This window comes from Zalophus californianus, chromosome 6, assembly GCF_009762305.2.
Source record: "Zalophus californianus isolate mZalCal1 chromosome 6, mZalCal1.pri.v2, whole genome shotgun sequence".
Lineage (NCBI taxonomy): Eukaryota > Metazoa > Chordata > Mammalia > Carnivora > Otariidae > Zalophus > Zalophus californianus.
The window spans coordinates 62,952,593-62,980,061 of NC_045600.1; the positions used below are offsets into that span (position 1 = coordinate 62,952,593).

The 27,469-nt window shown below is 38.0% G+C and overlaps 1 protein-coding gene across 1 annotated transcript in view; it reads right to left on the reverse strand.

Moving 5' to 3' along the window:
• Nucleotides 1–27,469, reverse strand: part of NPAS3 (neuronal PAS domain protein 3) — an 841,130-nt gene that overhangs the window by 579,140 nt on the left and 234,521 nt on the right.

The window sequence follows — 27,469 nt, forward strand, 5'->3', positions numbered from 1 at the left end:
ATTGAAAAAGTGTTTGTTAGAATTTGTGCTTCTACATCAGATAGAAATTGTTTTATTTTTATTTCCTTTTCTCCCCAACAAAAATCTACCACAATCTTCTTCCAAATTCTAGGACCACAGTAAAATGAATTCTAGACAATGTCCACTAAAACCACAAAGTCTACCCCTGGATTTAACATGCCACAAACTTATGTGCAGTGAAGAAAAAGAGTTTGCTTATTAGGTTTTTTCCTCTATTTGGCCATGAATTGAGATATATTCTTTGTTGCTAAGACCTAAGATTTACAGGTGAAACTTGATGTTATCACTAGAAGCAATTGAGAAGATGAGGCTAGTCTTCATGTATCTATTCTCAGGCTAATGATTTTGTTCATTTCATTGTTATCACCACGGAATCTTAAGCCATCAAAAGCACCCATTTTTAAAAAATGTATTTCAGTTATCATCTTGTCCCCAAAGGTAAATAAACACCAACATTTTATTTGTTGATTCTGTGAACTGTGTTTATGTCTTCCAGCCCTCCATAAGGATCACGACCTTAAGTCAGATAAAGAAAACATCCCATTGAAAATGAAGATTTCAATGTAAATTTATAAATGTGTTGGTAATTGGTTGATAAAACTTTAATTCTTTATTAATGAATATACATTAGTAGATGGATAGGTTCTCTAAGATACTGGAGAATAAAATACATTGCCCAGAAAAGCCAAACTTTAAGATAAATCTAATGTTAAAAGATAAAGCCCTGTATGGGTTATTAAAAACTTATCAACATTACAGACATATTACTTCACAGAAGATTCAACAGGTGGGATCCAGCATTTTCTTTTAACTGTTCATGTGCATTTCCGTTTGAAGTTTGCTCACATTGCTGAGGGCAGAGTCTGGCACAACTGAAGTTGTATTTGAGCATCTGACAGAATTCCATCTATTCTGAATTGCTCTGTTTTATGTCTGACAAGAAATAAAACCCAAATCTGACCCTGATGATAAGTAATTGGGCAATATTTACAGTATCAAGGTGCTATTAAAATCATTTGTAAGTATCAATTTTATGGAATTCTGAAGACATTTTAAAAATCTGTGAATCTAGCTTTCTGGCTTCCCATTATAAAACAACAAGAAAGAGAGAAACAAGCAAGGAAGCAAGACCAGAGTAACAGATCAAAATGAGTTCAGCAATGTAGCTCCAGTCTCTATTAGTAGAATATGGACAATAACACTTCATTTGACATTACAGCATACCTGATGTTTTTCATGGTAGAAACATTGTATTCACAGCAGATACTTAGAATATCTTATTGAGTACCTACATAATTTAAGTAATTCCATCACACTCTGGTCAAATACTTGCTAAGCCAATATCCCAACCGGTTTCACTCTATTAGGAAAATATTCTACATTAGCTAACCTATTTCTCAGAACTAGAACAAGTTAATGTTATCATTTTCAGCATCATGGCAGTCTCAGATGACAAACCTTTGTCGCTTGATGTCTCGAGTGTTAACCTCAGGCAGAAACATCGCTAATTTACAAGGAAAAGGCATGTTAATGCCACTTATTTCCCAAAATCATGGCTGACCTTCATGCAATTTTATAAACAGTCAATTCTGGCTTGTTGAAAATTATGTAAATAAAGTGAGAGATACCTTAAAATCTGACAAAGTTTAAGTATAACCAGGCTCTAGGTTAACATAAGAACCATTCATATCCCTCCCTTTATATAGTAAAGGCAATCTGTCTAACACCATTTAGGTCAGCTGTGCCGAAGGAACTATGTCTGTCCTTTGACATGTTTTCTCTACCACTTGTAGAGGGCAGTGGTTCAAGTTCAGTGCTTTGCTCTCTTTGTGTTCTTATAATCAAATAGTACTCCAGAAGGTAGGCTAAACTTACAATTTTTGTTGTTGCTGCTGTTCAGTGAGTGAGTATGATGGAGCTCTAGAGCAGAGGTTATAAACTCAAGGGCTCCCCGGGTTAAGGCAGGGAATGTCAATGAGTGAAGAGGCCTGATGGCCACGGAGAGGACCTGGGGGACAACAGCTCAGGCAAAGGGACAGCATGCACAGTTTCAGCAGACGGCTATTCTAGAGGAAGGCACACATGCTGTGGCCAGATTTTCGGTGTCTCTCTTTCTAGAGAACAAAATCTGAATTTTTATATGGCATTTCCAATTTTATGTTTTAATTTTAGATTAACTAATTAAAGTTTTAAAAAACAATGCAAGCCTAATAAAACATGTCATTTGGCCAATAAATGAGCAGGGATGCATTTTACAATGAGGTAAGAATTTGGGAGGACAATTTTGAAGGTAGCTTTACATGGATGTTATATGTAACTTTCCCTTTATACGTGTTGCTCAAAGAATCTCAAATGGGTTCGTTTGTTATCTAATTAACATTACCAATATTCATACTAGGAATTTCTCTGTTCAACTGAAGGAAGTAGATTAGGCCACTATTCTGAAATTGCTATTAATGCATAGGCTTATCAATAATTTAAGGGAAAAAAAAAACTAATTCTATGGGGAAGAAGGTAAGCAAAGCCCAAGATCACACAGAGCAATTCAATGGGCTCCAAGGGCTAGATAGAGGAGAAATGGCTTCCTATTTCCACTCCAGGAAGGCAAATACATGGACACTAATGCCTCTCTGTGCCTTGCCGGACAACACTCTTGCCTAACCTAACTCTGACATTTGACTTATCTAAAATACCACTGGGCATGGGGCGCCTGGGTGGCTCAGTGGGTTAAGCCTCTGCCTTTAGCTCTGGTCATGATCTCAGTCCTGGGATCAAGCCCCACGTCGGGCTCCATGTTCAATGGGGAGCCTGATTCTCTGTCTGCCCCTCACCCCATTCTCGTGCTTGCGCTCTCTCTCAAATAAAATCCTTAAAAAATTAAAAAATAAAATAACTACCGGGCAGAACTTACTTCATGTGTTCCTGACCCACCTTCTTGTTGTTTTTCTCCATACTACCCCTGATTCCCATATCACAGCATTATATAGACACCACAGTTGAGAAGACTTTCAGAATAACAGCACTGTGTCTATAATAAGCAGTAACTGGTTTTGAGGGCAACAGCAATAAAATATAGTCAAAGGATTACAAAGGTTATACAGAAGCTGATGGAGGAGATTAAGCTAAAGACCTTATAACAATGACACAGATTATGGATTAATCTTATACCTGCTTTTGTGAAGTAGAGCCCAGTTCTAAGTAATTCTCAAACTGAATTGAGGACTACATTAAAACTTAAAATAAACTGTTTATTTGTAGATTCTGTCCTAAACCAAAAATTATCACTGTACTTCTAGAATACCAAAGAAAGAATGGAATGATTGCACATGAATAAAATGTAAAGTGCTGGGGTGCCTCGGTGGCTCAGCTGGTTAAGTGTCTGACTCTTGGTTTTGGCTCAGGTCATGATCTCATCAGGCTTTTGAGATGGAACTCTGGGTCCCGCTTCTGCCCAGCAGGGAGTCCTCTTGAGATTCTCTCTCCCCCTCTGCGCTTTCCTTCATTTGCGCACACACACTCTTTCTCTAAAATAAATAAACATATTTTTTAAAAATGTTGTGGTGCTGATCTCTGCCACATAAAAAATGATAAAACCTCAGATTAGCAATAAGTTACTCCCTGGGTCCAAACTTCCCACTGCTCTGATGTTCTTCCACCTGGTCTTTGGATAACTGGAAAAAAGAGACTCTTCCTTAATCCTCAGCAAATCAAAATTTTAAATCTCCCTGATGACAATATTATCATCCTCACCAATTACCACCACCAACAAAACAACAAAATCAACAATTTCAAAAGACACACACAAACACACATGTATTTTTTATTTATTTATAAATAAATCTACAAGTCATATGCAAAACTGTATATTTTGGGGAAGATAGTAAATGATATTCAGAATCTCCAAAGGGCTTCTTCACAACCAAAAGGGTAATGATCTAATATTAAGAATTTCCTTTCATAAAACTTATAAAGTTGTTTCCCCCACTCTTTCTGTCATTGATGTTGCCATAATTAACTCTCGTTAACAACCATCCCTGGTTAAAATAATATTAATGTATGTTTCTGCTTAAGACTTGGCAACAAATTTTACATGTTACTGAAGTTATACTTTTAAGCATAGATAATAAGCAATCAAAAAATACTAGTAATGAAGATTTAGGGGACAGTGCTTACTGAAAGTAATTCTTTTTTTCTTTAATTGAAATGATTTCAACTTCTTTTTAAAGATTTTTATTCATTTATTTGTCAGAAAGAGAGAGAACACAAGCAGGTGTAGCGACAGGCAGAGAAGCAGGCTCCCTGCTGAGCCAGGAGCCCGATGCGGACCTCAATCCCACATGACCTGAGCCAAAGGCAGACGCTTAACCAACTGAGCCACCCAGGCGTCCCTGAATGTAATTCTTTTAATCCTCTCATATATTTTAAGTTTCTTGGCAAGTTATATGTTTTGTGGAAAGAGTCCTGATGAAGGAATTACAAGACCCACTTGGTCTTTCATAGGTACGATATAGGCATAACAAATTTCAGCCTCAATTTCATCATCCTACAACATGAGGATGGCAAACCACTCTCTTGGGACCACTGCAATGGCTCATATGATAATTTCCATAGTAGTATATGGTAAATATGAAACAGTGAACTTCAAAAACAATTCTAGATTTTAAAAATTAACATAGTTTTTAAACTCTAAATGTGGTAGAGTCCACTTTAGAGTTTTACAACAAAGAAAAATTTTGAGAAGTTGGAAAGACTTAGGAATGTTGAAAATATAGTCAACCCATCCTTAAACTTTCTTGGAAGCCACAGGGGTTAGTAGGGTGGGTTCTGCAGCCAGATTGTGGGTATTCATACCATCATACAGTTACTAGCTTGGCAACCTTCTCTAGGTCTCTCAACCTCTTTAGGCCTTGATTTCCTCATCTGGAAAATGGACATGATTATAGTTCCTACTTCATAACATTCTTGAGAGTAACTGAGCTAATACATCTAAAGTGAAAAACGCCTGTCATATGGAAAACAGTATCTAAGTAATAACTATTATTATCATAATCATAAAACGTATTGGGGGGGGAAAGCCCAACTGTTTGAATCCTAGGGCCATATCCCCTCTTTCTCCATAATTCTTTGTAATTTTATTTGACCAGGCTTCTGTTATACCATCTTTCTTTTCCCCCCTGAGTCTAGGTAGAGTGTCTATAATTTTAAACACCTCTTTGCTTTCTTCATTCATCCTCTCAGACTCCCTTCTCTGTTGCCACTTATGGCCTTCACTTTAGTAAACTTAATTTCCCATGTAGTGACAGTAGAAATCAAACCAGGGAAATAAAATCAAATACCTATCTTTTACTTGGTGACAACCCTCAAATTGCCTATTTATTAAAGTCCTTTTGTGTTCTCTCAAATCATGATTATCACTTAAGTTCTGTTTGATGCCTCTCTCAGCATGTCTTCCACATTAGCAGAGGGTAGAGGTTAAATGCATGGATTGTGGAGACACAATGCCTGTATTTAAATCCTGGTTCTATTATTTAACTGATTATGTAGACTTGAGCAATTTATTTAATTTTCTCCCTCAGTTTCTTTCATCTGTGAAATGGGATGATAATACTATCTGCTTCAAAGGGTTCTTGTTGAAATTAAATTAAATGAGTTATACAATGGTAGAAACATTAGATTGGCAACAGACCTATCCACAGAGACCTGGCAGGCCAGAAAGGACTGGCAAGATATCTTCAGAGCACTAAACGAGAAAAATATGCAGCCAAGAATACTATATCCAGCTAGGCTATCATTGAAAATAGAAGGAGAGATAAAAAGCTTCCCGAACAAACAAAAACTAAAGGAATTTGCAAACACGAAACCAGCCCTCCAAGAAATATTGAGAGGGGTCCTCTAAGCAAAGAGAGAACCTAAAAGCAGCAAAGAGCAGAAACGAACACAGACAACAGACAGTTAACAGTCACCTTACAGGTAATACAATGGCACTAAATTCACACCTTTCAATAGTTACCCTGAATGTAAATGGGCTAAATGCCCCAATCAAAAGACACAGGCTATCAGATTGGATTCAAAAACAAGACCCATCAATATGCTGTCTGCAAGAGACTCATTTTAGACCCAAAGACACCCCCAGATTGAAAGTGAGGGGGTGGAAAACCATTTACCATGCTAATGGACACCAAAAGAAAGCTGGGGTGGCAATCCTTATATCAGACAAACTAGATTTTAAAACAAAGACTGTAATAAGAGATGAGGAAGGACACTATATCCTACTTAAAGGGTCTATCCAACAAGAAGATCTAACAATTGTAAATATCTATGCCCCGAACATGGGAGCAGCCAATTATATAAGGCAATTAATAACAAAAGCAAAGAAACACATTGACAACAATACAATAATAGTGGGGGACTTTAACACCCCTCTGACTGAAATGGACAGATCATCTAAGCAAAAGATCAACAAGGAAATAAAGACTTTAAATGACACACTGGACCAAATGGACTTCACAGACATATTCAGAACATTCCATCCCAAAGCAAAGGAATACACATTCTTCTCTAGTGCCCATGGAACATTCTCCAGAATTGATCACATCCTAGGTCACAAATCAGGTCTCAATCGGTACCAAAAGATTGGGATCATTCCCTGCATATTTTCAGACCACAATGCTTTGAAACTAGAACTCAACCACAAGAGGAAAGTCGGAAAGAACTCAAATACATGGAGGCTAAAGAGCATCCTACTAAAGAATGAATGGGTCAACCAAGAAATTAAAGAAGAATTAAAAAAATTCATGGAAACCAATGAAAATGAAAACACAACTGTTCAAAATCTTTGGGATACAGCAAAGGCAGTCCTGAGAGGAAAGTATATAGCAATACAAGCCTTTCTCAAGAAACAAGAAAGGTCTCAAATACACAACCTAACCCTACACCTAAAGGAGCTGGAGAAAGAACAGCAAATAAAGCCTAAACCCAGCAGGAGAAGAGAAATCATAAAGATCAGAGCTGAAATCAATGAACTAGAAACCAAAAGAACAGTAGAACAGATCAACAAAACTAGGAGCTGGTTCTTTGAAAGAATTAACAAGATTGATAAACCCCTGGCCAGATTGATCAAAAAGAAAAGAGAAATGACCCAAATCAACAAAATCATGAATGAAAGAGGAGAGATCACAACCAACACCAAAGAAATACAAACAATTATAAGAACATATTATGAGCAACTCTATGCCAGCAAATTAGATAACCTGGAAGAAATGGGTGCATTCCTAGAGATGTATCAACTACCAAAATTGAACCAGGAAGAAATAGAAAACCTGAACAGACCTATAACCACTAAGGAAATTGAAACAGTCATCAAAAATCTCCCAAGAAACAAAAGCCCAGGGCCAGATGGCTTCCCAGGGGAATTCTATCAGACATTTCAAGAAGAATTAATACCTATTCTCCTGAAACTGTTCCAAAAAATAGAAATGGAAGGGAAACTTCCAAACTCATTTTATGAGGCCAGCATTACCTTGATCCCAAAACCAGACAAAGACCCCATCAAAAAAGAGAATTACAGACCAATATCCTTGATGAACATGGATGCAAAAATTCTCACCAAAATACTAGCCAATAGGATCCAACAGTACATTAAAAGGATTATTCACCATGACCAAGTGGGATTTATCCCTGGGCTGCAAGGCTGGTTCAATATCCGCAAATCAATCAACGTGATACAATACATTAACAAAAGAAAGAACAAGAATCATATGATCCTCTCAATAGATGCAGAAAAAGCATTTGACAAAGTACAGCATCCTTTCTTGATCAAAACTCTTCAGAGTATAGGGATAGAGGGTACATACCTCAATATCATAAAAGCCATCTATGAAAAACCTACAGCGAATATCATTCTCAATGGGGAAAGGCTGAGAGCTTTTCCCCTAAGGTCAGGAACGCGGCAGGGATGTCCACTCTCACCACTGCTATTCAACATAGTATTAAAAGTCCTAGCCACAGCAATTAGAGAACAAAAAGAAATCAAAGGTATCCAAATCGGCAAAGAGGAAGTCAAACTCTCACTCTTTGAAGATGATATGATACTGTATGTGGAAAACCCAAAAGACTCCACCCCAAAACTGCTAGAACTCATACAGGAATTCAGTAAAGTAGCAGGATATAAAATCAATGCACAGAAATCAGTGGCATTCCTATACACCAACAACATGACAGAAGAGAGACAAATCAAGGAGTCGATCCCATTTACAATTGCACCCAAAACCATTAGATACCTAGGAATAAATCTAACCAAAGAGGCAAAGGATCTGTACTCAGAAAACTATAAAATACTCATGAAAGAAATTGAAGAAGACACAAAGAAATGGAAAAACGTTCCATGCTCATGGATTGGGAGAATCAACATTGTGAAGATGTCAATGCTACCTAGAGCAATCTACACATTCAATGCAATCCCCATCAAAATACCATCCACTTTTTTCAAAGAAATGGAACAAATAATCCTAAAATTTGTATGGAACCAGAAGAGACCCAGAATAGCCAGAGGAATACTGAAAAAGAAAAGCAAAGCTGGCGGCATCACAATTCCGGACTTCCAGCTCTATTACAAAGCTGTCATCATCAAGACAGTATGGTACTGGCACAAAAACAGACACAAAGATCAATGGAACAGAATCGAGAGCCCAGAAATGGACCCTCAACTCTATGGTCAACTTATCTTTGACAAAGCAGGAAAGAATGTCCAATGGAAAAGAGACAGTCTCTTCAACAAATGGTGTTGGGAAAATTGGACAGCCACATGCAGAAGAATGAAACTGGACCATTTCCTTACACCACACACAAAAATAGACTCCAAATGGTTGAAAGACCTAAACGTGAGACAGGAGTCCATCAAAATCCTAAAGGAGAACACAGGTAGCAACCTTTTCGACCTTAGCCGCAGCAACTTCTTCCTAGAAACATCGCCAAAGGCACGGGAAGCCAGGGCAAAAATGAACTATTGGGATTTCATCAAGATAAAAAGCTTTTGCACAGCAAAAGAAACAGTCCACAAAACCAAAAGACAACCGACAGAATGGGAGAAAATATTTGCAAATGACATATCAGATAAAGGGCTAGTATCCAAAATCTATAAAGAACTTATCAAACTCAACACCCAAAGAACAAATAATCCAATCAAGAAATGGGCAGAAGACATGAACTGACATTTCTCCAAAGAAGACATCCAAATGGCCAACAGGCACATGAAAAAGTGCTCAACATCGCTCGGCATCAGGGAAATCCAAATCAAAACCTCAATGAGATACCACCTCACACCCGTCAGATTGGCTAAAATTAACAAGTCAGGGAACGACAGATGTTGGCGGGGATGTGGAGAAAGGGGAACCCTCCTACACTGTTGGTGGGAATGCAAGCTGGTGCAACCCCTCTGGAAAACAGTATGGAGGTTCCTCAAACAGTTGAAATTAGAGCTACCGTTCGATCCAGCAATTGCACTACTGGGTATTTACCACAAAGATACAACTGTAGGGACCCGAAGGGGTACGTGTACCCCAATGTTTATAGCAGCAATGTCCACCATAGCCAAACTGTGGAAAGAGCCAAGATGCCCATCGACAGATGAATGGATAAACAAGATGTGGTATATATACACAATGGAATATTATGCAGCCATCAAAAGGAATGAGATCTTGCCATTTGCAACGATGTGGATGGAACTGGAGGGTGTTATGCTGAGTGAAATAAGTCAATCAGAGAAAGACATGTATCACATGACCTCACTGATATGAGGAATTCTTAATCTCAGGAAAGAAACTGAGTGTTACTGGAGTGGTTGGGGGTGGGAGGGATGGGGTGGCTGGGTGATAGACATTGGGGAGGGTATGTGCTACGGTGAGCGCTGTGAATTGTGCAAGACTGTTGAATCACAGTTCTGTACTTCTGAAACACATAACGCAACATATTTTAAGAAAAAAGAAAAAGAAGAAGATAACAGGAGAGGAAGAAAAGGGGAGTATGTCAGAGGGGGAGACGAACCATGAGAGATGATGGACTCTGAAAAACAAACTGAGGGTTCTAGAGGGGAGGGGGGTAGGGGGATGGGTTAGCCTGGTGATGGGTATTGAGGAGGGCACGTTCTGCATGGAGCACTGGGTGTTATGAACAAACAATGAATCATGGAACACTGCACCAAAAACTAATGATGTAATATATGGTGATTAACATAACAAAAAAAAATTTTAAAAAAAATTAAATGAGTTAATTTTTATAAAATATTTAAAATGGCGCCTGACACATAATAATACTATATATTAAATGAAAACCTAAACTTGCTTCACACTGATTGTTCTATGGTTTAAGGTCCACAATACTCATTTAAAATGTACACACTCTTTCACCAGTATGATTTCTAGTCACTGGTTCTGATAGATCACATTGCATACTTAAAGCAAAATAAAACTCCTTTATTACAAAGATATTCATTTTTCAGTATAGTCTTCCTTATGCCTAAAGTCTGTTGTGTACCACAGCTGTATTTAATGAGTTTCCAAATAAAACCTATTCCATTAATGAGTGATTAAAGGTTCATAAATCAATGGTTTTCTTACTAGGAGTAATAAGTGACCATTTTTTTAGTTCACTAAAGTAGAAAAAAATCTCATTCAATTGCAAGGCAAGCAATTGTGTTTATATATATATATTAAAAAAAGAATATCCAAACACTTGCTACGGGAATGAATTGTTCAAGAGAATTGTGAAAACTTCTATGAAAAACTTCAAAACTGCAACGATAATTACTGGTCCTAATGATCTTATGAGTACTCCTGGCAGAAAGGTGATCTTTCAAAACCTCCCAAAAATAGAAATTCTCCTTGATGTCAGACAAAAAAAAACCCAAATCCAGAACCATGGAGAGCTCACCCATACTGCCTGCTAAGTGGGGAAATGGGGAAGTGCTAGCAGCATTTGTTGCATTAGCTTGGCAGGGGTGGGGCAAGGCCAAATAACGAACTTCTACTTGAGACAGAAACAAGCAAAAGATAACGGGGCGGTGGGGGGGGGGGGGGAGTAAAAAGTTAAAGAACAGGCACTGTCACTATCACAAAGTCAGTATTATGAAATTGACTCAGTATTTTCCATCTCTCTGAAGCTGCCGCAGATCTGGATAAAGATGTCAATTATTTATGGGGCCACTTGTTCATGGTGGCAAGAAACAGATAACTTCGCACTTGATGACTCATTAAATTAAAAGAGGTAAGTTATCCTTTGTGGCTTATCAAATTTAGCTTTGCAAAATTGATTACTTTGATTTCCTATTTCACAGAAATAGTTATGATGATGATGGAAATAATATAGCTGGAGATCTACAGAGGCTAACAAGGAACAAAATAATTGTCACAGAGGAACAACAAAAGGAAGTCAACTTAAACATTTCTTCCTCTCCGATGACTTCTTCATAGCCAGATTTGTATCAGTTCTTTTCATATAATTTATAATTGTATTTGTGGACCTGCTCCTGATAAGGACATTATCAATAGATTCACACTATGTCTACATGAAAGTCCTCTCTCTCAGCCTCAGTTTTAACACCTTCATGTAAACTTTTAGAATACAATAACCCATCTCTATTAAAGACCATGGCAGATTCTGGTCCTCCAACTGTAGGAGAAAGAAAAGGTAGAGTCAGAACCACTTTAAATTTTGCCTTTTTAAAGTACTTCTAAGGAGGCAGAAAGGCAGGTTTTTATGGATTTTCCTACTTGTTTTGCTTAGGAGAACCCAGCACTACAGACTTCTACTATTTATCAATTAATCTGGCATGCGGCCTCAAAGGAAGAAGGTCGACCTGTATTAAAAATGCAGCCATCAAAAATTCATCAAAGGTTTCAGCATTTTAACTCATGAACCTTTGAACACCTGCATACTTGTCAGATCTCTGGTCATAGTTAACGGTGAAATCTATAGTTACTCCAGTACCTAACTCCTGCCCTGACATGAGCAGAATGAGGAGGATTCCCAGGGAAAAAGTAAAGATCCTATAAGCACTGCTTGCCCTTCTTTCATTACTTTCAATAAAACGGCCCAATACACATTAGCATCACAGAGTTCAAAGTCAATCAAATCAACCTACTGCAAAGAAAAAAAAAAATCTTTCAAGAGTATTTCTCCTCATGATTGTAAATATCGGCTTTCTCACAAGGCAATATAATTGAGAAATGCATAAACAGCTATTATCTGGTAGGATTATACACTACATAGCTCACAAATTGGACTCTCTTAATGCTCTCCAAGAAAAGGTAATAATTTCAGAAACTTCCTTTAACGTGTGAAGGAAAGAGCATAGTATATGCCGGAAGTTAAAACTGGAACCTTCAAGTTCAAGGTAAGAACTCTGCTGCTTAACTAATGCACTGCTCATAGCTGTCATCATTAATTTATGTTAGCCTCTGTAAACATCAAGAGTATAATAGGCCAATTTCACAACTAAATATAGATGCACATTTTGCCCTTATATAAATGGCAGATTGCTGCTGTAGATCATCACTGCAGCAACACGTCAGTAAAGATGCACTGTTTGATGGTCTGATGCTCACACAATATATAAAACCAGTTGTAATGGTTGTTTGGAAGCAAAGTGTAACATAGCAGCAAAATTTCATTTGTTCCACAAACTCAGGATATATTAAGCTTGGCTGACAAAGACTGTTTGATGTGCTAAATCAGTTTGACCTTCATTCTTGCTTTATTTTTCTCATTTAACATGTGAAATGACCATTATTTTTCCCCATGGGAGAAAATATCATGAAATTGATTGCTTTTAAAAAAGTGTCAAAAACATCTGCAACTGCTAACATTTGATAAAGTATCAAAATTAAGATGCATCCTTAAAATTTTTAACTAAGATATATTCTGATTGAATAATCATGGCCCATTTTTGACTTGTAGTAAAATAGATCAAAAGAGTAATTAGAGCCATTCAACTGAGTGCCTTCCCTCATCTTCAGAAAATGCCTTGTGTATGTTTGAACTTAATAATTAAATTAATTGGTTTTAGCCAATGAGCGTTTTTATTCTTAACACTTTAAATAAGAGGATTTAATTCCAGAATGAGTCATTAGAATAGTAATAAAGAAAGCTGAGAGGTCTGCACAATCCTTTTCAACCAATGTTCACCTTGATTCAAATAATCCTTGAATGAACCACAGCAAGACCAAACTATTCATTGTATGCTTTGGTGTCTGCCAAAAACCTCATGAATCAAAGTGTTTTGTTCTTCATTTTCCCCCAGAACTTTAAGCTGTACAACTGGCAGTTCCATAATAATGGAAAAACTGTGGCTTTATCAAGTAATTTCTCTCCACCCAATAAAGAGCACTTCACCTTGGAGCAACTTGTATATTTCACACCTTAAATTTCTATTTACCAAATCAGCTAATCACTTCACAATTGAACTCAGAACAAAAAAAAATTATCAATTAAAGTGGTTGAAACTCCTGCAAATTATCATTTAGGAATGAAGTAATTGCTTTCATCAGGGCAGAAAAGCCCGCCAGAACAGAAATGTCACTTTAGATTAGTGTTCTCACTCCTGAAGCTATGGATGACACAGCTGATATAAGACTAAATGCCAAGACCAATCAATTGCTTTTGTGGCTCTGCTCTGAGCTGCTGTAAAAGGGGCCATTTTCTAGGATCTACTCTTCATTATAGTAAATGCTATCTCCTTGGTAACATAATTCCATTTCTCATAAATTCTGTCTGAGAGCATTGTCCTAACAATGGATGTTTGTGGAAAAGAATGCTGTTGGTTTAATGCACAGAATTAAGTGTGAATGGCTGTCAAACTGCTATAGTTTACTAGTTCTTAAACATAAATTGAAGTCTTATACATTAAAAAGAATTCTTAGGGAGAAATGAATGTCCCGAACAAGGGTAAGATATTGTATTTGAAGCCTCCATGCTACCAGTTTAGAATTTTGACTATTCTAGTATTTATCTGTCCTGTACATTAAATCAGTCAGCTCACACCAGAGGTGGGTGAACACTTCACTTACTTTCTCAGCAGTGTAGTTTGCAAATGCGAAACCTCAGAAGCAAATATGGACTCATTAGGCAACTGCATGCGATTTGTGAATAGCCACAACTGTGTTAAAAGAAAAAAAAAAAAAGTGTTCTTTGAGCTGAGCCCTTCCTGGAAAGCATCCAGATCTTAATTTGTATTGTTCATCCTCCTGAAGTTACAAGATTCTGGATTGCAGGCTCCAATTAAAAGGAAATTGAAGAAGCTAATATAGTGAGAAAACAGCAATTCCCTGCACTGTTCTCTTCAGGTCTGAAGTTTAGAAAGAGATTCAGGATCACGGGTCTTTGCCCGACATGGGATAAAGGCTTTCTCATCCTGGTGAGCACACATGTGTAACTTCCATTAACAGTAACAGGAGTCGTGAGCACACATTGAGAGGAAAGTCTCCTGCTAAATATTTGAAAGGGTCAGAGCGTCTCTGCTGGAAGGCAAAAAGAGGGAATGGAGGGAACCCAGGGACAGCAGGACATTTTACTGACCATGCAAAGACCAATTGCTGGAACTGCTACCACTCCAAGGAGCTGCAGTACCGATTTCCATAGTATCAATAGCAGGAAAGTACACGTGATGTTTCTGTTTTTTTAAGATTATTCAGTACCACCAAAGAATAGCATGAACCTAAATGTAATATTAAAAGTGGACATGTTTGAATGCTTACTCTATTTTGGCCACAATCTAAAGGTTTTAAGTATCATCTCATTTAATTCATGGTTGCCAATATCAGCCATAAAGGGAAAAAGGGTTAATAGAAACTACGGAAGACCATCTCTGGACACAGTGGATGCTAAAAAAACAGTGTTTTGCTTTCAGCCCCTCTTTTGGGGGCCCCTGCATGGGTTTTGTACTTTCCCTCAAACTTGCCACATCCTTTATTTTAGAGTTCAAGGGCAAGGTGGGGGGAGGGGGAGGAGAAACAGAGGGGGAGGGAGGAAAGAAGCCGACTCCCCACTGAGCACAGAGCCTGATGCCATGTGGGGCTCCATCCAAGGACCCTGATGTCATGAACTGAGCTGAAATCAAGAGTTGGACATTTCACTGACTGAGCCACCCAGATGTACCTAAAACTAGGAGATTTCTTGTCTCAGGGACAGCTTCCCCCAGATCTTGGACTTCTGGTGCTAAAGCAGGACAACCCTAGGCAAACCAGGACAGCTGGTCACCCCAGAAGTATTACTGCCTCCATCTCACAAATAAGAAGATCAAAGCACAGAGAGGGAATGTCACTTGGCCAGAGCCAGTAAGGGTTGCAAGTGGGAATTTGAACCTTGGCAAGATGACTCACGTAAGGCCCTCTCAGCCCCGCAGTGCACTGCCTCTACAGGAATAAAGTCCTCAAGATACCCCGTTTCCTGAACATATTTATAGGACAATTAAGTCACTGACCAAGCTTTCCTTAATTTATAATCACCCATATAAATCCCCTAAGTGTTATGAAAACATTAATTTCTTTATGAAATGTCCAACAAAACCCTGTTTTTCAGACTTAGAAACATTGCAATTTGAAGTAGATATATTTGCTGTTAATTGCTGTAAGTCCCAAACTAAATTGCTTTGGAATTCAAATTCAAATGACCTTTTCTAGAGGGAAAATTCACTTTTTCCTTTAATTTTCTTTAAGTGTGATTTCAAACACTTTTGAAAGCACAACTAAGTGGAAGACAGCTTTTGAAAACTTTCAATCTTGATAGGAGAAACTTGGAAAGGAGAAAGCATGCTTTGACAAGTTCGAAGATCTTTAAGCATGAAAAATGAAAGTTATGGTCATGTGAACACTGCAAACAGCACATGCTTTTACTTGACATCAACGAACAGACCATTATACTACAACTGCCTGCATTCCTTTGTGAAATAGAAATAAGTAAAACGGTCACCCTTTCTTTAAACATTGCAACGGAGAAAACAGGTCTTAAAGAGACTATATACCCTATTCCCTACCTATCTAAGACACATTTTTATTTAATCTTTCATCAAGATTCCCCAAAGCACAGCATATGGCTGCCAGGGATGTAAATTATCACAATTTCTAGAGAACACTTTGGCAAATACATATCCAAAGGATTAGAAATTTGTCTCTTTTTTTTTTTAACCAAAGCTGAAGATGTGAATATATTGCGAAAAGAATATTCACTGCCTCTTTGATAAACTTCAGAATCCTATTATGGAATATTCAAAATCTTGAACATCGTTGAAAAAAATCCTCAATGGCTTGGAAAATTTTTCTTTACAACATATTAAGCGATAAAAGGCAGTTTATACAGCAGCAAGTATAGTGGGATCAAACAACTGTAGCTATATATCTATACAGCTGGATATACAGATAAAATATATCCAAATCTAGATTAATTCCCATAAACAAAAATATTAAGATTGGTTACCTCTACATCATAGAAATTCCTTGTGGAGGAGATGGAGAGAACTCTAATTTTTGAAGTGTCTTTAATAAGCATGTATTTTTTATATAAAAATTACTTTTAAAAAATAACTTATTTTATGGAGTCCAAGTTGAGCCCCAGAGGTGCCCTGATGCTCAAAGGCATTTTTTCATTTAATTAAGTTTTACCTCATAATGCTATCGAATGCCAGCCTGTCACCACTTCTTGCAACAGAAGGGCCTAAATATTTGGAGAAAATGCTCAGCTTGGTCATCCCTCTAAAAGAAAATGCTTGGCTGCAATTGGCAAAGCTGGGCGAGGTCTCCATTCCTTCCTAAGTTATCCCTCACTTGTCTCCAACCAAAAGACTGAATCCATTAGCCACGCATCCCAGGCTCCTCTCACCCCAAAAGCAGTGCTTTACTCACTATACACTATGCCAACTGCTTGGCTGGAGATGCAGTGAGCTACCATGTAGTGACAGGCTTTTTCGGTGATGGCAACCTTCAATTTTTTTTTTTTTAAAGATTTTATTTATTCATTTGAGAGAGAGACAGAGCACACAAGCCAGGGGGAGAGGCAGAGGGAAAGGGAGAAGCAGGTTCCCCACTGAGCCAGCTTGGAGCCTGATGCGGGGCTTGATCCTAGGACCTGGAGATCATGACCTGAGCCAAGGGCAGCCGCCCAACCATCTGAGCCACCCAGGTGCCCCACAACCTTCGATTCTCACCCAGGAAAAAACAAACACACAAAATATTGCACAGAATACCCTTCCTGAAGCACATTCTCAGATCCTAACTCAAGTCTAGAATAAGAAGCTGCCCCGATGGGTATTTTGAGATCTCCAAGCTCTGTAACACTGACCAAGCTATTATAACCAGGGTTATTCATTGTTTTTCCATTGACTGCTCTACCTCATACTTCTAATGGGCTTTGGTCCGTGGTGGTAGGTGGCTCCTTGGTATTGGAGTACATACATGCAGGAGTCAAGATGTTATTATGTGCCAGGGATCACCTGTAATTTGAGGAGTCGTGATACGTCACTAAGGGGCTTTATGAAGTGGGACAACATAGGAAATGCCTATTTCCAGGCTTCCATTACTCAATCAGAAACCAAGTCCTCCATGGATCCTACATTCTTTTGAGACAACTTGATAAACATTTAGTCCTCTCTTAGAAATCTGACTTTGAGGAACTATAAGTCAGTTATTCTGAGCCAAATCTAGTCACATAACAGAATGATAAAGATAGGTAACATATCAATGTAGGAAAGGTTTAAAATACGTAAAATAAGAATAAAGTAATTAGGCACATTTTCTTCGTGAGTTTGCAGGCTGCTGCTCATGGAAAAACCAAAGGTTCTACCATGATATGTGTATACGAAACTAAAAAGACCCACTTATCTCATTGATTGAAAGTCAGCACTGAATTTCCTGATTTTAAACAAATCATTACCACAATTTTAATAGTAACGAATCCAAACTGTTGATAGCAAATTCTCAGATGCAGGAAAGCAGGGGTTGGGGGGGAGGGCTTGTAAGCTGATACAAAAGAGCCTTGTTAACTGAAATGGGGGCAATGAAAGCCAGAGATTTTCTCAATTGGCCCCTTACGGAAAGCCTCCATAAATAACCTTAGTATCTGAATCTAGAAGCCACCAAAAATTAAAACACACTAAATGTGTAACACATGGTTGAGCACTCCCTCCCTGACCTTTCAACCTAATTTAGTCTTTGACCAAAATGGATACTCTGCTGCTTTTTACTCACCTACCAGCACTTTTACAGGAGCCCGTTCTTAAATTTACCTTCTATCTTCTCTCTGTATTTCATTTTGTTTTGTTTGGGCTGAGATATTCATCTTAAAGCGTTTTCCCTCAAGGTCTCCTTTTGAGTTATTAGCCAACAAAAGATCACTTAGTCTTCAGTTTCACTTCTGAAAACAGCAGTGTTTCCCAGCAGCACAGTTACAAAGATAGTGTGGAGATCAATGAGCGATGGGGCAACTTTGTCATGTCCTCACTGTTTCGGACCTGACTCGCTTTTCAGATACATACATGTGCATGCACGGACACACACACACACACACACACACACACACACACACACTCACATAAACACACCACTGTTGTTTGGGGGTTAAATTATCTACGTGGCTGCCTCTAGCTATGACTTCTTAAATTACTCATCACCTCCCAAATTCTTAGAGGTGGTATTTGAGCATTTTTAGCTCAATTATTAAAGGTGCCACGATTATTCTTCAAATTGTTTTCTTTCCCCTCATTTTTGCCTCATTTTCTTCTATATAATTTCCCTCATTTGACTTAGTCATATCTTATCTAATCAAATTCACATATCCAGGAAGAGGAGGGTTTTTTTTTGTTGTTTTATGAACTGTGAATCTAGTATAAATACATTTATATTAGGAGTCACAAACTTAAGTACCAGCAGGACAAAATTATACAAGTGAATAGAGAGGACTAAGTATAAGAGAGCAATGCAAACCTGACAATGGCAACTGGACCTCATCGTTGAATAGATAACAGGGAGCAGTGGGGACTACGGCAAACTGGAGAGCACTTACCCAGCCATCAGGGGGCATTCATTATTCGGGGGGAAAAACAAACACACAAACAAAGGAAAGACATTGTTACTAGATGGGAATATGGACCCAAAGTTGCCAGGTCTTCCTTTTTAACAGAAGTTGGAAATCTAGGTTGTTGTTTTTTTGTTTTTTTTTTTTTTTTAATGTAAAACCTTCCCTTTTGTGAAAATATTAGCATCTCATTTAAAAAATGGAACTCTAGGCATGCTCCTCTGGGCCTCATTTGGCCTGTGGCAGTTAGCAATCTGTGGTTTAATGGCATAAATAACCTTTCCTGAGAGTAGGACTTAATTACCGGGGACATAAGATGTAGGATATGAAGCTGCGTAGCAGTCAGGTGACACTGAAGACATCAAAAAGAGGCATAAACTGAATGGAAGTGAGGAAAGTTAAATTTGGAAGAAACTAATTATTAAAGTGAATCTGAGTGATCAAATTTCTTTACTCTGGTTTATAAATTTCCTAAGAATAATCAGGAAAAATTAGGTGGCATTAGATAGACTATTCCATAGGGTTTAACCTATCATTAAAAGCAGCTCAGAAAACTAAAAATACTGATAAGGTATATGTGAGCATAGGTCCATTTACAACACATAAGCTACAGTTTCAAACATTTAATAACTAAAAGTTCAATCAGTTCACCATGGTAGCATCATGTGCAAAACCTCTTTTATAAAAATTAAAAGGGCCCCTTTCACAATGAGTCATTAGTGTGCAGTCCCTGAAAAATTAGTAATTATGTTAACGATTTCTTCAAAGTACATGCTAAGTAAGACTTTGTTGTTATTAAGCTGTTGTTAAGGCAGTGTCCTGCTATGTGTGTCCTCAATAGGTATTTGCTGAAAGGTGGTTATGTTGATGATCTAAATGTCCTTAAAAGTCATGATTAAAATTAGTATACAATTCATCCAGTAGTAATGCTACTGAAATAAAATCTACCCAGCAAATCAGTCGTTGGAATGGTATTACCGTGAACATGGAAGGCAAAGAGGGAAGAAACACAGATATTACCCCCTCCCCACCAAACCTCGATACTAATAAATTCTTCCCTGTGAAAACTATTTAAATCTCAAACAACAGTCTCATCCCCTTTCCACACTCTGGAGAGGGTGCTATAGTGACCACCAAACTGAGTCACAAAGGAGAAAGAGAAGTCAAGAGCCTGTCTAGCATCCTTTGTTAAACACAGACAGTCTTATTCAGAATACCAAATCACCATAAATCCTTCCCACAAGTCAGGTAGACATAACAATAAGGAATAAGGGAAGCATTTCTAAGGGGAAATCCTAGATCCTCACATAATTATTGTATCCCTTGGCTAGGTCTATGTGTTTATGTGTAATCAGAAATACAGAAACAGTGAACAGAGTCAGTGCTCCAAAGAGAACATATAAGAGATCACAGAAAAAAGGATTTAACCTGGCAGGGTGCCTACAAATTAAGGTGAGATATTAAATCCTTATAAATTTCAGAATGAGTAAGACAGCCATCTAGAGAGGCCTTCTGAAATTCAACAAACTTCTGGAACCACTGTTTTCCTATAGCTGAATATCCTCTGCTTCTGGGTATGGGTTTTTGCGTTTTCTGGGGTTTCTTTGCCTTATTTATTTAAAAAGTGTGTTTATGCATTTGTGCATCTGCTTTGCTTACTGGGGCAGCTGTGGCCATCTCACTTCCTTCTGGCTATCTGCTCCTAGTCTCTGGCAGTGTCCTTTTCCCTCTGGGGTAAAGGCTGACAGCTCAGGTGGAAGGGACGGCCATCATGTCTATATGTAGAGTCTGCTGCTTTATGAAACTGATCAGAATGGCACATTCTCGTCAATTTCACTCACAGCATGTGGAAGAAAGAGAACACTCCTATGTAAAAGTCAGGCACTGCTTTTCCAGGACCGATTGTACAGATCTCCACTGAAAAAGCACACACACACATACACACACAGTCGGCTGATGTGCATCCAAGGGCAGACATGATACAACTCGTGCACGACCCCCTTCCCGCCCCTTGTATAGGCAATACAGTAAGGAATGGTGTATGCTTGACTGTAGGCTATAATTTTATTGATAGACTCTGATGACATTATAAAATCCATAAGGGAAAAGAGCAAGTGATTTGCTCATGTCACTAGAAATCCAATACAAAATTACAGCTTTCATTTAGAAGCCTTTTTGGAACTTTTTTTTTTTTTTAATCAGTCATGATGCATGGTTATCAATACCTGTATTTCGACCATGATGACATGGGAGGGGTAAAAAAGAAACATTAAGCCAAAGCCTACAGAGAAAATAACCCCAAACCCTTCAAGCTCACAAGAACCACTCCTGATTTTACAAAATTCTATACAAATTGTGAGAGAGATGGCAAGCAGAAAATGAGAGCAAATTTGACTCATTTCATCAAGACTTCTGTAAGTATTCATTTACATGCTACTATGTGCTAAATGTAGATTTAGATCTTCACACATAAAACCAGCTTTAGGTCTTTTATAGCAAACAAACTTTTATACAAACAAACTTGCATAAACTCCTGGACAATTTGTGTATAAAAAGCAGGAGTAAGGAAAAGAATCCCTCTTTACTCCATGTAATGCACTCCATTTTCACGTGAGCTCAACAGGTATTAGGTGTCCTCATTTAGACATCATAAACTTGGGTGAGGGGCTTGTATCTTCTGAAGATCCACCCATCTATGCACTTTCAAAGCATCAGCTTAACAGATCCTTAAGTGGGGTGAAGGTCATATGGAAATGTCTGTGCCAAGGAAATCCTACTATTCCCAAGAAAGAGGGAGTTCCGGCTGAGAAGTTGTTTCCTTCCTCTCTGTGCTCAGAATAACTTGCACTCCTAGGCAGAAGGAGGCTAACTGAGCCATCCAAGACAGGTCGATCCTAGTAGTAGTTAGTTCATGCTGACCATGGGAGGTCCTGGATGGAACCAGTATGTTTATAAAAGTGACTTGTAAGCTGGTCTAGACTAAAGCAATTGAAAGACAGATCATCTGGAAAATAAGTAGAGTTAATTGGGTACGTACAGGTGGTCCACGTGAGGAAGCTATTCAATATAAGGAAAAATATGAGAAAATGAGGGTATTCGTTACGATCAAAAACTGATCTATAAGTAGTGAGACCTGGGTGCTGGGCCAACCTCTGCCACTGTTGACTATATGACTTTAGACAAGACATTTAAAATTTCTCTGGCTCTGTGTTTTGTCACTAGAAAAACAAAGAGATTGTTCTCCAGTACATCCTTCCCCTTCAAGATCCTATTTTCTCTTGTGTGTTTGTCACATAACATTCATGAACTACTAGGGGATATGTCTAAAGTGCATTGAAGTGATTGCCCAGCTTCCCTACAGTTTTCAAGAGGTGTGTGTCCTCCCCCACCTTCCTCCCTCTCCCACTGATCAGCTGTTAGTATCCAGTACAATCACAGAGCTTTCAATAAGGAAATATGCAACCTTACTTTCACATAGGATTCAGTGAAATTGCATGGTTCTTAAATTCGTAGATGATACATGAAAACTGTCCTAACTAAAATTCCTAATTAATAACAGTGAAATAGTCTTATCTCCACTTTGCCAAAAGAAAATCTGGGTCTCCTCAGAACTTACAAAGCAGAGAATAAAAACAGTTACCCTTGAGTAATGGGCAATAATGAATATCAGCTAAGTAGAGAAGCATGGGGTTAATGTAAGAGTCATACCTCTGTTTTAAACATAAACTAAACCCCTTTTCCACTGGTAGGTGGGAGAGGTTCCAATGATGGAAAAACTTAACATTTGTAAAGTATGCCTGTTTACCCTCTATGCATAGTATAATGCCCTGGAACATCCCTACAGAATGTCAACCATCTGGATCAAGCAATCAGACAACACCTGTTGGTTGCTGTCTAGCATCAGGCTAAATCCAAATCAATCAATAATCTATATTTTGTGAGCACCGGTATTTCTGGCATTGCAGAGACACAAATACAATACTCCTATCTGTCTCCAAGGTGAGGGCAGTTAATTGGGCAAGTATTATAAAAAGTGGGTAATATTTATACTGTTTTTCAACCTGTTTCCATGGCTGACTCCACAATTCTTCCAAAACAGGTTTACATTTCATGGGCTGGTTTGATCTGCAACTGACCTGAAAGCAACCACATACCACCTCCAACACCTACCTAAGCCAACAAAAACAACCTTGGTCAAAGTGGCAATACCAGAACCAGCATTCCACCGTGCGGCTCATGCCTTTTTGACTCGCTCAGAGGTATGTGACTACTGGAATCACATCACACTGCATTATTCTTTCATTGACACATAAATCTGATTTGTTGTTATTAATACTTACTGTACCTCCAAACAACATAAGCAGGTCCCAGTGTGTCATGTCTGAAATTACTTTAAGTACTACGAAAAAACCAGCAAGCCCTATGAACCACATGTTAAATAAAAATTAAATCTCCTTTCAACTGACATGTGTAGAGAATTTTTAACATGATAAACAATGTTTACATTAATTTCACTTCAACTTTTGCAGGCTGGAGAAGCACGTTTTGAGTAGCTTATGGTCTTGATTTTTCAGTGAATAATATTTAGCTCAAAGTCTGCGAAAGTCCCAAACCTTAAGTATTCTGCATTTGGGGTGAATGAAGGTGCAAGCTTAGATGGGATAGACTAAGAGAAAGAAAGAAGCACCTTTACAAAGAGCTATTATACCTGATAGGCTCCATACAAGACAGTTGAAATGTGAGCTTCAGTATTCAAAATAGAAAGGATACAATCATATGTCTGGTTAACTTACAGGAAATAGTTCCAGAGACAATTTTACACTAACTACAGTGATTTGGGCAATTTTTTAAAATAATACCAGCCAATTTCTCTCCATTATACTCTGCTGGCAGAAAATAAAACATTTTTCTTTGAAATGATTGCCTTTGGTTTTGTTAAATCATGCATTCTGTCAACATGTGGTCACCATTTTTACACGATCTTTCTGCTTCCCTAGAAAAGAATGAATTCACAGTCTGAACCCTGATATAAATACATAATCTTGCAACTGTTAAGGCTTCTTCTATTACTGCAAAATGAAGAGATAAGAAATAGATGTAGTATCAAAAGAAATGAAACAACAACAAAAAAAAGATGATGATGACCAAATAAGTAGAAAGCTCCGATTCTTGCAACTACGCCCCATCGCTAAATGAAGCAAATGCCCATGCTGATCATTTTTCTTGCTGGAACACAAAGAGATTGTGTGAAGTTCATGATTTTAAAACACTAATATTTGACAACAAATGTGAAAACCCTATTTATGTCAAGAGATATGTTCTAACAACTTTGCCGTAGCTAGCAAAAGGTTAGGAGAGCAGAGGTTGTAATAAAGTCTTAGAAGAAGAAACATCTTGTTATTAAAGACTTTTTGGCTAGAAGTATAAAATGCCTGGGTTGTAACTGCTTCTACTCACTATGTCATCATCTAGGATGGAGACCCTTATCTCCATCATCCAGCCTGCACATTTTTAAAGCTGAACTATTTTTTCAAAAACTGTAGAGGTTTGTTTTGTTGCTGCCCCTCTGGGACTTTGTTTATTGATACAATGAGAACATAGCTCTTGCTAAGATAATCACCACAACGTTGCCTACCCTAGTAGCTGGGAGTTTCTAGGGTGTGCAGTCAGAAAGCATCCTTGACAATGTTGTTTACACAATTGCTTGGGTATATACTACATCCCAAAGTTCTTACAGTAAAAAAAAAAAAAAAAAAAAAAAAAAAGTTAATTCTAAGAAAAACAGATACTTCGAGTAAAGAGTAAAAATTTCCAGATACATTTTAAATTGAATAAAAAATATGAAGGGCCAAAACAAAGTGGTCATTTTTATATGAAAGAGATGGCAAAGTAGAAGACTCTAACATGAGGAAAGATAATAACAACTTGATCAGACTTAAAATATGTGTTTTAAGGTTACAAGTTCAGGAGACACTCATCTGTTCCCTTCCCTCTGGACAATTAACACGTGAAGTTAAAATGTAGACCACAGGGCGCCTGGGTGGCTCAGTTGGTTAAGCGACTGCCTTCGGCTCAGGTCATGATCCTGGAGTCCCGGGATCGAGTCCCACATCGGGCTCCCTGCTCAGCGGGGAGTCTGCTTCTCCCTCTGACCCTCTCCCCTCTCGTGCTCTCTATCTCATTCTCTCTCTCAAATAAATAAATAAAATCTTTAAAAAAAAATAAAATGTAGACCACAGAGGATACTACTTAAAAAGAACTCCTACCCCTGAGTAGCAAATGGGATTTAGGTAAGATTTCAATTGAGGTGATGCTCTGCTTGTGATAGAATGGTCTGAGTCTCAAGAGTTATGATGACCGTGTAAACAGGACGGAGACATTAATGCTACTTCTTTGTCAAGGTAAAACTCAAGTTATTAGAACCCAGCTGGAACTTTCAGCTAATCAGAATGACTTTCATTCTGACTTCTTGACTTCTTAGGTGGAGAAAACACAGAGAACTCACCAATAACAGCAAATGGCAATGATTTCTTTTTTCCATTAACTACAAGCTCTCACATGTTCTCTCAGGTGGCCACACATTAACCTCCATTTCCTGCACGGTCCATATCTCCATTCTATAATGACTGACTTGGTTCAGAAAAAAAGAATAAATTGAGTCTTGAATAATCAAGAAAAGATCCTCATATGAGGATCCCACTCTGTGATCAACGCACTGGGGCATAAGGATTCCCAGAAAGCAGCAGAGAAGAGAGAGGGGGCAGCAAATGGTTAGAAACTTAGGCATGTGCTTTCTTTTCCCAGGGCCTCAGTTTTCTAATTTGCAAGATGTCTAGCCTCCCACCACCCCCCATAGGTTCCAAAATTCTTTGGAATCCAAGAATTTCACCAAGGAGATTAAAACAAAAACATTTTGCCTAATTCAGGACCAACTAAAATGTCACTACGTAAGATGTCATATTGCCTCATCAGTCATGTGATAACAATGCAAGTATCACCTGCAAGAAGAGCTTCCGAAGGCCTGACTGGTGTGTAGTAGGCACATTCTGGCAAGATCCACCTGCCAGCAACCATTCTGAGGTCAGTGCGCAGGCTGCATCACCTTTAAGTATTTGAACTCATACCCACAATCCACAGGCTGCCTAGTTCAAGTGAATGCTTCCTAATCATTATACTAACTGTGTAATCAGATTTTAAAATACCTGAAGAACTTAAAGAAATTGTAGTACATTCCCTCTATTTCCCACTGGCCAATGTTAAAAAAAAATTTAGATAAAAATGGCTAATAATTAAGCATTTACTATGTTCTTAGTGCTGTGCTAATTAACTGCTTCCTATGGTTTCTCTCACTCAATCCTTAAAAACTATGTGGTTATGTATTTACAGATTAGGACACGGAGGTTAAAGGGGCCACATCATTTGTGTCAAGTCTCCCAGCTAGTCATTCCCAGGTCCAGCTCAATCCCAAACTGAACTATTTACAAAGTACTCATGTTCAACCACCATGGTCAACACCTGGCAGATGAGCTGAATGGGAAGAAAAGATAGAGAAGTTCTAATTTTAAATCACAAGTTACTATTAAAAAAAAAAAATCTATGATGACTTTACCTCATCAGCAAATTTAGAGAACTTTTTAAGATGCCAGAATTTAATTCTGGGACCTAGGACTGTTGTGGTAAATTTGAGAAGTCTTATTTTTATAAAAATTTATAAGTTCAGTTTACACAAATTTGGAAATAAAATAACATGGTTGCTTTGTGTGGCCATCTGCCACTCTCATAAGCATCTCTAGCTACAAAATTGAGAATACTGGTAGTTTTGCTGTGGAGTTAATTGAAGCCTTCCTAAGAATAATTTTAATTCAGTGTTTTAGAGCCAAATTCTGCTTTATGATCCACATTTCACATAGTATTTCTGAAAACTAGAGCAAGCCAAAGGTTTGATTGGCATTCTGAAATCTTTCAGATTAAAACATGATCCAGCTATTTTCTGCTACATATCTAGTGTTGATCCTAAGACCCATACAAGTGAAAGTGGTTTTCCAAGTGCACTGTAGGCATGACCTGTGACGTTGCATAGAGGATTACCCCATAAGCATTGGGACTGTCTTTCTGCCTTTATTGTTATCCTATCCTGTCATGTAATCACAGTTATCTATGTTCCCCCTACCTTTAATTATATAAGTGGCTACATCTTCCTCAACAAATTTATATGGCTTAACATTTGTTTACTTACAATGTGCAAAAACCACATGATCTATAGCTTTAAATTAATATTTCTTCCCAGTATTTTCTTCTGTCAAAGGATATTTTATGATTTCTGCTGATAAATGCCTTTTTTAAAAAGTAGTTTCTCAGAAGATCTGATTTTTGGGTTAAAGGCAGCAATTCT